General features: G+C 46.2%; 1 long non-coding RNA gene across 1 annotated transcript; it reads right to left on the bottom strand.

The window, feature by feature from the left end:
- Positions 1–636: 636 nt before the first annotated feature.
- Positions 637–6,846, bottom strand: LOC309534424. Its single transcript, XR_014220709.1, has 2 exons — positions 1,921–6,846; positions 637–1,561 (listed from the first exon to the last, which is right to left on the bottom strand). It is a non-coding gene; the product is annotated as an uncharacterized lncRNA (long non-coding RNA).
- Between the last annotated feature and the right edge of the window lie 945 nt (positions 6,847–7,791).

The raw sequence follows: 7,791 nt of genomic DNA, 5'->3' as shown, positions 1-7,791 counted from the left end.
GGCTGTATAAACTGGCAGAGACAGCATGCCTCTAACTAACAGTTGCTGGGAGAGTGTCATTGTACCTGTTTGTGGACTTCCCATAGGCATCTAGTTGGCCACTGTGGGAAAAGAATATTGGATCTGATCCATAATGCTGCTCTCATTTCCCCCCAAGTAGATGGCTGGTGGTGGACTTGCCCAATAATTTATTCCTAGTATTTGGTAGTCAGAGACATAATGGGTGGTTGATCAACCAGCTTTTATGCCAAGTAGATCTATTGAAATTAATGGACCTAATTTAGTCATGTTTGTTCATTTCAACTGGATTTACTCTGGGTAATTGCTGAGGTTGAATACCACCCTAGAGGTCCCCCCCCCATGCAAATATCTCAACGGCTTCCTGCTAGAAAAAGGACCCATTCTGCAAAAGGAACAGTGAGGGGAGGAGCTTGCTTTCCCCCTGAAATGCTCAGGGAACAATCTGACCGACAAAGAGCCACAAACGCTCTGCAGATATATATCGATTTAGCATTTGCAGAGGCTCCAAAGAACCTCAAGATCATCATTTAGAACTAGAAAACAAAAGAGTTTCATATGACCCTCTTTATTCCCTCGACTTTTGCTACATGCAAAATCTCATGTGGAGTTTTGTTGGGTTTTTTTGCCTGGAGAAAAGCAGCTTTGGAAGGAGGAAGCTTTGAGCAGAGACGTGAGGAGGTGGGGTTGCACTTTGTGGAGGCCGGAATGAGGGAGAGCTGTCAGAAAGCGCTAAACAGCTGCTGAGCAGGAAGAGCGAGGAGAGCCCACCACCCTCACCAGGTGATGGCTTGCACAGGTGTGCTACACCTGTGCAGATGTAGGCTGGTGCTGATGACGTCCTCCAAGAACTCACCTTTACCTGCTAGTGTGAGATGGCAGGCCCTGGGTAATGTGAGACTTGGGGAGGATGTGAGAATTGGGGAGAGGCATAGGTATGGGTGTAGCTTTCGGGAACTAATGGGTGTGGTTTCGGGAACAAATTTTGCATGTTTTTGCTTGAAATTCATCTTTCCTAGTAGCCCTATCGCACCAGCCTCCTCTGAGCCAACCCATGCCCTGGCTGCCCCCAGCAGATCCCCATGCATTCCTGCTCAGCAGCAAGGCCATCTGAAGCAGATCTGGCACCGTGGTGCAAAGATCCCCTCCGGTGTGGCCTCCCGTTTCCCAGAATTGCCCACCTTTTTTAGGGAGGATGGCACTGCTGGCGACGCGCCCAGCTTTGCGGGGCTGGAGGAGGCGGGCAGCGGCTGGAGGGCAGCTCCTCCGGCGGGGAAGAGGCAGAGGCTGGCCGTGGCGGCTCCTGGCTCAGCTGGCCACTTCGTGCCACGGTGGCCACGGCAGGCAGAGGCTCTGGGCGTGGCGCTGCTTCAGCGTGGCATGGCGGAGGCAGGTGAGGATGGCGAGCTGATGCTGGGAGGCGCCGCATCCAGCCTCTGCCTCTTCCCTGGCGCCCTCCAGAACTTGGCGCCCTGGTGCCCTGCACCACTAGTCTCTATGGGTAAGTCATCCCTGCTCAGCAGCCTCATACATTTACTGCCTTCTATCCAATCTCCAGACGCAGGTGGCGCTGTGGGTTAAACCACAGAGCTTAGGACTTGCCAATCAGAAGGTCGGTGGTTCGAATCCCCATGACGGGGTGAGCTCCCGTTGTTCGGTCCCTGCTCCTGCCAACCTAGCAGTTCGAAAGCACGTCAAAGTGCAAGTAGATAAATAGGTACCACTCTGGTGGGAAGGTAAACGGCGTTTCTGTGCGCTGCTCTGGTTCGCCAGAAGTGGCTTAGTCATGCTGGCCACATGACCCGGAAGCTGTACGCCGGCTCCCTTGGCCAATAAAGCGAGATGAGCACCGCAACCCCAGAGTTGGTCACGACTGGACCTAATGGTCAGGGGTCCCTTTACCTATCCAATCTCCACTGTGCATGATCCTTCCCCCACCACCTGTTGTTCCACCCCAAAACACCCCCCACCTGTTAATACCCCAGGGTGCTTCACATTTCTTTTGCAATGTGAAATACACGTAGAACTCTGTGGGGAGGGCAAATCAGCTCAGAGGGAGACTGAGGAGGAAAGCAGAAGGTAGGGAATGGGTGAAGCTCTCCCCTCTTGCTTCTCCGCTCAGAGTTGTCCCCTCTCCTTGCTGCTTTGCTTTACCAAAACTGCCCATCAAGGCACCATTAACGCATGTAATGTGTTGGGAAAGAAATGGAATCTTTCCTTGCTGTGCCTGAGAAAAACGATTTCTATTTTTATTCTTGCAAAAGCATAAAAAGGAAACCTTGGACAAGCACTAACCCCACCAGAACCCTGCAGAAGTTGATCAGAACAGAAGGAAATGTGTGACGCTTTCCCTCTTACCATTGACTGTACAGACTCCTTGTGGAAATACTTCTTTGTAACCGGTTTGATGAAATGATGTTTTTTTCCCCACGTGTTGGTCCGCTGGATGTTGGAACGCTTCCTATGTATGCTCTATATGCTGCTGTGCTTCTATGTGTTGTAGATTCTGGCTGCCGTTCTAACCCCACTTACCCGGGAGTAAGCCCTGCTGGAATCCACAGAGCTTACTTCCGAGTAGACACGGCTTAGGATTGCACTGTTTGTCTCTCACAGTGGGGTTTCAGAAACCCGGTGAGTAACTACTTGACATTCCTGCAAAATATGACTGGAGAAGCAGGAGGGCAAAGAGATTCCAGGATCTCATTTTTGGGGGAATGGCTGGAAACAACCGTTTGGCAAACAGCCAGTAAGCTGCTCATATTTCTTGTCAATGTTTTAAAGCAAAAAGCAGGTGTAGCAAGCATGTTGCAATGAAGAGCGATTCCGGTTCTGAATCTCCACCGGAGGGCAGACGCCGCAAATGATAACTGTGCATGCCGTAACCCCCCAACCCCATCCCGACTAAGTTAGTTGATATTTCGGTCCTATTGAAACCAATTGGTCACCATTTATTTATTTATTTATTTGTTTATTTATTTATTTATTATGTTCCGTAATGTTTTCACACCGCTTGCTTCTGTCAAGCAGAAACAACAAAAACCCGAAACCCTGTAAGAAGTATTACAAAGAGAAGAAAGCAATGAAATGATCAGTAAAGACCGTTAAGAACAAGTATTTGAAGCATTATTATTATTTTTTTTAAAAAAAGGAAATGGGGGGGTGAATCAGCACTAAACTAAAAACAGATTGAGAACACATACGTCAATATTCTGCATGCCTTGGTTGGCTTCTCTAAACAGAAACATTCTTAGCGGACACCGAAAAGTGGTACAGTGATGGTGTCTGCCTGAGGTCAACAGGCAGAGAGCTCCAATGGGACTGAAGTTCAGCTACCTTAGTCTGGAATTTGAATCCAGCCTGATATCTGTATTTTTTTAAAAAAAAATTATTATGTTTGTGTATCACTGTTGCACCAAGGACCTAAAGGATCAACATTATTAATTTCTTCTTCTTCTTCTTCTTCTTCTTCTTCTTCTTCTTCTTCTTCTTCTTCTTCGCCTAAAACAACTAAGCATTCTACAAAGATTTAAAAAACAAAACTGGCTTTGCAGTCCTATCAGCATTTAGCATAGCTTGGGCTTTCATAACCGCCCTGTCTGGTAGCTTTGGCTGAGAGATGGTGCCTAGCTCCCAGGCATTTATTTAGCTTTGTGGTTGAGCCTTCATTTGAGCTCATCTCCCCAGGCCTATGCTTCCGGGCTATACCACATTGACTTATTATTATTAACTTTATCTCATTCATCATCATGTGAACCAGGTCATTGATTCAGGTAATTCACAAGTATACTGCTTCAAGTCTAACACCCTCTTTAGCATACTTAAAACTGTTGGTGCAAGTAAAAAAAATGGGTATATTACAAGGAGAACTCCTGGATGCCAAGATCCAAGTTTGGGGCAAGTACTCTTTGGTGAGAGAACCCCATCAGAGATTTAAAATCACAGCAATGTAAAGCATGGAAATATAGGCCCCTGTGAGTTCCCAAACTCCTCTCGCCCCTTGCCTTAGAAAAAGATGGTTTACTTAAAATGGTTTACTTACAAACTCTCCAAAGGTCAGATTCATGTGCCTTTCCATGCAGCATTCAGAAAAAGTTGCACAGGCAGTAAAATGTGGCTCCGTTACAGTGGTGAAATTCTCCAAATTATTGGTATAGAAACTCAAGAGTGGCTTTTAAGAGCCATGTAGTCTGAGCTGCAGCAACCAGCTGAGCCCCTCCTCACAAGTTGAGCTCCTCTAGTAGACTAGGAAAGAACAATTACCTAGTTCCTTCCAAGACTTCCTTCCTGGTAAGGGTTCACATGCTGGAATGAAAAGAACAAAAGCTTGATAACCCTTCTTCCTCAGGTGAGGAGGAGTGACCCAGATAAGCCTGGCAGGACAGCTTTCTCTATGGTCTTAACCCCTTCATGTGTTAATTAGACTTAAGCATGTTGGTTATATGAGGTTGGTTATCCCAAAAAACATTGAAAATAAATAGGCAAAACCTCTCCAGCTCACTGGGAACTCATCACTTGCTTTAAAGTTCTCTGGACTGGTACACTGAAGTTTGCATTAAGTGTTTTGATCTGTCAGAGGAAGACATAATGAATGCTTGCAGAATCACCTACTAGCCAAGGTTAGAGATATTTTCCTAAGAACCTGACAGTTTTCTGCTGGGCTGGTGGGCGGAAAGATGGGCATCTAATCTTGCTCCATTACGAACACCATTTCACAGCAATGGCAACAAATTCTAACTGTCTTTCAAGCAGACAGAGCAGAGACCCATCAAAATTATCCACCCACGAGCACACTTGGTAGATTATTTAAAAAATTACTATTATTATATCAATCAGGTTGTTACCCACCAGCCTAGCACTGTCTTGAGGAATTTTAAGTGTAAGTAGGATCTGCAACAGAATTTTACAGTGTACCAATTTGGTGTTCCAGCCATGGTCTCCAGGATACTTAAACCCATTCCCCTTCTCCCCTCCATTTTCTAATATACCCAGCAATCCATCAGTATTCTATGGGCACTCTCTGTTCCCACTGGGATAGCCCCCCCCCTTTAGAGTTTTGTTCCCACCGGATGTTTTGCACCTTGGGGAGTCTGATAAATCTGTTTCTACCTCCCTTGTGAATGTGGGTACTGGCTGTTTTGGCTACATAAGCATTCACATGCGCACACATGCAAATATATATCCTCTCTTCATTATTTATTGCCAAAACATCTATAGCCCCATAGTGATAAGCAGAAATAAATCACTGATTATAACAGAAGAAAGCAATATAAAAAATGTAAATTCCTGCGTACAGATCTAGGATGCTTCCAGAATGTTGCTAATTTGCGGGTGGGATTCAGTCCCCTACCAGCCAATTAAATAGGCTCTGGTGGGTTTGCGCAACAAGTCCGCATTTTGCAGGAAGGAAAGTGATGGGGAGAGGCAAAGGAAAGTGTGGTAGAATAATTGCTTGGTGCAAACGGATCAGAACAAGTGCTCAATATAAACAGTAGTTGTTGGGGAACTGAAAATAAATCAAGATGAAAGCTCAGTAAAAGGGTCATCCGGAAGCAACCCTGAGCATTCTCATTTTCAATATGATTCCTGAGCACTGTTCTAATTAGCATTCTCATTTTCAGTATGAAGGTCAAAGGAATCGAGATCGGAGGCTCAGAGATAAGGTCATGTCTGAGAGAACAAGGCTGCTTAGGAGCAGGGATTTTCAACCTGTCTCTAGCAGCAAAGCAAACCTGTAATGTATGAACACAATGAAAGGGGCTAGCTAGGTGCTGGCAGGGAGAACGTTTAATGTTAACTCTGGAGGTGCAACATAATCGAAATGGTGGCTGCTGTAGGTCCCAGCCAGTCCTTACAAGATATCCTCAAGAACTGCTTCCCCAAACAGAAATAACCAATGGAAAACTTGGGGAATGTACATTCACGATCCCTTCAGTCTCAGTATTCCTGGTAGACGGCACTGAAGTCTTTTGTGCCGCAGAATTACCAGCCCAAGGATTAAATAAATCCCTCCTCCTAATAGCAAACTCAGAGGTGAGTGTTGATGGGAATGGAGCCACAATGTGTCCACTTGGGGAAGAGTTGTGGCTCAGAGGTAGAGCATCTGCCCTGCATACAGGAAGTGGCAGGATCAGTCTCTAATGGTACCTCCAGGGAGGGCTGGGAGAGAAGTCTACCTGAAACCACAGAGAGCTGCTGCCGGTCAGTGTAGGCAAGGCTGAACTAGATGGCTCCACTGTCTGACTTGATAGAAGGTGGTTTCCTACCAGCACGTTCAGAGAGAGCTTGAGGCTTCCAGGAGTACAAATAAAAGTTTATATAAAAAAAGAATCAAGGTGACAAAAGATAAATAAACCCCCAAAGAACTCAAGAGGTTTTTTCATTATCACCCTCTCTCTGGAACAGAGTACAGTCATACCTCGGGTTAGATGTGCTTTAGATTGAGCATTTTCAAGTTACGCTCCGCGGCGACCTGGAAGTAACGGAGCACGTTATTTCTGGGTTTTGCCAATCGCACATGCGTAGACGCTCAAAATGACGTCACACACATGTGCGGAAGCGGCAAAATGTGACCCATGCACGCGCAGACATGCAGTCGCGTCTTGCGTTTTACTCAGGATGCGAACGGGGCTCCAGAACGGATCCCGTTCGCATCCAGAGGTACCACTGTATCCAGGAAATGGCACAACTGCTGGCTAGATCTGTAAACAGGAGAATTTTTGCTAGAATGCAAAGATACACAATAGATCATTCTATTGCAGGTCCTGCACGTAATGAATTAATCAATTTGATTGCCCTTTTTCTATGCCCAATGCTTTATGGACACAGCCCCCCCCCCCCGATTAAGCACTCAAGTCCTTCAATTTGTGTAGGAGAAAAGTAATAGTCGTATTATCCACCACCACAAAAAACCCAAAACCCAATGTGCTTGGTTTTTTCATTTCCATAAAGCACCTCTGATTGTTCCTCTGCTTTTGGCTACCCTTGTTTTTGGCTACCCTGTTTTTCATCAAAGTTCTGACAATTGGAAGGAAATGTGCAGGGGTGAAAACTGCCAAAGGGCAGCTTTTAATGGCTCTGGGGATCTGTGCAGTCCTTTAGCCTCAGGAGCAAAGAGAGAGCCAGGGTTGGTCTAGCGGTCAGAGCGTTGGACTAGGACATGGGAGACCAGGGTCGGCCATGAAGCTCACTGGCCGACATAAGGGGCTATTCACTGCCTCTCAGCCTACCCTACCTCAGAGGGATATTGTGAGGACAAAATGGGTAGGAGAAGTATGAAAGCCACCTCCAGTTCTTTGGAGGAAAATGTGGGATGGAAATGCAATAGATGGATGGATGGATAAAGGCAGGAGATATCTGAGCCTTGTGAGCAAAGGGGGCATGGAATGCTCAGAAAACTTCCCCCATCTGACGGAGCTAAGGCAGACATATTTCTGCATGGTCCCTGTAAGCTGTGCCCCTTGCCAATATGATCAGTCCATATAACCCCAGACCATGAAATTAACAAAACTAGCAACCCCCTAGGGATTGGATTGATGTGAGAATAGAGTAGGGCTGTTTCGAGCTTAGATTTTAAAATCCGGCTGATCCATTCAATCATGCAAGCATTCATGTGTGTGTTCTCCTGAGGACTTGAAAGTACCGTATTTTTTGCTCTGTAAGACTCACCTTTTCCCTCCTAAAAAGAAAGGGGAAATGTGTGTGCGTCTTATGGAGCGAATGCAGGCTGCGCAGCTATCCCAGAAGCCAGAACAGCAAGAGGGATTGCTGCTTTCG

Source organism: Podarcis vaucheri (genome assembly GCF_965113315.1).
Source record: "Podarcis vaucheri genome assembly, chromosome: 6".
Taxonomy (NCBI): Eukaryota; Metazoa; Chordata; class Lepidosauria; order Squamata; family Lacertidae; genus Podarcis; species Podarcis vaucheri.
The sequence above is the reverse complement of the archived record's forward strand: the minus strand, read 5'-3'. Positions and strand labels throughout refer to the sequence as shown.